This window comes from Eschrichtius robustus, chromosome 6 (genome assembly GCF_028021215.1).
Source record: "Eschrichtius robustus isolate mEscRob2 chromosome 6, mEscRob2.pri, whole genome shotgun sequence".
NCBI classification, from domain to species: Eukaryota; Metazoa; Chordata; class Mammalia; order Artiodactyla; family Eschrichtiidae; genus Eschrichtius; species Eschrichtius robustus.
In genome coordinates this window covers 57,674,248-57,675,809 of record NC_090829.1, presented here as the reverse complement: position 1 = coordinate 57,675,809, position 1,562 = coordinate 57,674,248, and the positions used below count along the sequence as shown (strand labels likewise).

Genomic DNA, 1,562 nt, shown 5'->3' with positions numbered 1-1,562 from the left:
ATAAAAGCTTAGTGTATCAAGAGATGCCAAATTCATATATAACTCCTGAGACAGTGTTATGAAAATGGTTCATTAATAAGCAATATTCAGACCTCTGTGATGAACTGTGGAGTCCAAATCAATTCACAGAGGACATTTCTCAATATTTTTTTCTTTTCACATTCTCTTATTTTGAATACATTCAAAGTAAAATCATGGCTACTGTAATTCTATAGCAACTTTCAAGCTGAGAACATTGTGTTAACTTACTTATCATACAATCATACTCTATATTCTGGTCCTTAGACAGGTGGCTTTCACATCTTTTTGATTGAAAGCAACTGTAAGAAATATATTTCATGTCCTGACGTGGCACACTCACCACCCTCCCTTGCAGCGAACACATACAGTTAAGAAACAAAATTTTTGAAATAACACATTTACTTATTATTACCATTTTTACTTGTTCTATTTTCTTCTATTCTGTGTCTTTGTAAAATACTGGTCACTCAATTAAATTGATTTAATGTTCCACCAATGTGCAGCTCAAAAAAAAACTGCCTTATTGGTACTGTCCAAAACTACTTGGAGTTCTGAGCTTGGCAACAGCATACTAAAATTGGAACAATTGGAGATTAGCATGGCACCTGGGCAAGGATGGCACACACATTTGTAAAGAATTTCATATTTTTTAAAAAGTCACTTGGGGAATTGTCCAATCATGGATGAACGAACAAGCAAAATGTAATATATACAAACAATGGAATATTATTTAGCCTTTAACAGGAAGGAAATGCTGACACGTGCTAAGACATGAAGGAATGTTGGAAACATTATGCTAAGTGGAATAAGCCAGTCACAAAAGAACAAATACTTTATGATTCCACCTGTATAAGATAACTAGAGTAATCAAATTCATAGAGACAAAAAATAGAATAATAGTTGCCAGGGCCTGGAGGAAGGACGAATGAAGAGGTATTATTTCATGGGTATAGAGTTTCAGTTTTGCAAGATGAATAGAGTTCTGGAGATGGATGGTGGAATGGTTGCATGAAAATGTGAATGTACCTAATGCCACTGAACTTTACACTTAAAAATGGTTCAAATGGTAAGTTTTATGTTATGGATATTTTACCACAATTACAAAAACATCACTGGACAACACAAATTTCATTGATATATGTCAGATTTATTGAATCAGAGGTTGGGATCCTGAATCTGGGAATTTTTAAGAGCTATCCAGGTGAATTTGATGCAAAGTGGTTTGGAAATCACTGCTTTAGAATATAACTATGACTTTCCCTCCTAACACCCACATTCTTTTGCCATTTCTCTGAGAGAAACAAAAAGTGTGTGGTGAGACCCTGCAGATCCTAACTTTACTCCTGATCAGGATTATTTTTTAAAAAGATTAAAATTTACCCTCCCAAAGACCTCACCTCCAAATAGTATTAGGATTGGTCATTAGGATTTAACATATGAACTTTGGGAAGACACAATCATTCAGAACATAGCAGCTATCTTTTTGTGTGTGTTTTATACACCAAGTCCTGTACATACATTAATTTATCTAACATGGCAGT

At 34.3% G+C, this 1,562-nt stretch overlaps 1 non-coding gene across 1 annotated transcript; it reads left to right on the top strand.

Moving 5' to 3' along the window:
- The first annotated feature begins 568 nt into the window (after positions 1-568).
- Positions 569-671, top strand: LOC137766838 (U6 spliceosomal RNA). Its single transcript, XR_011074377.1, has one exon. It is a non-coding gene; the product is annotated as a U6 spliceosomal RNA (small nuclear RNA).
- Positions 672-1,562: the final 891 nt, after the last annotated feature.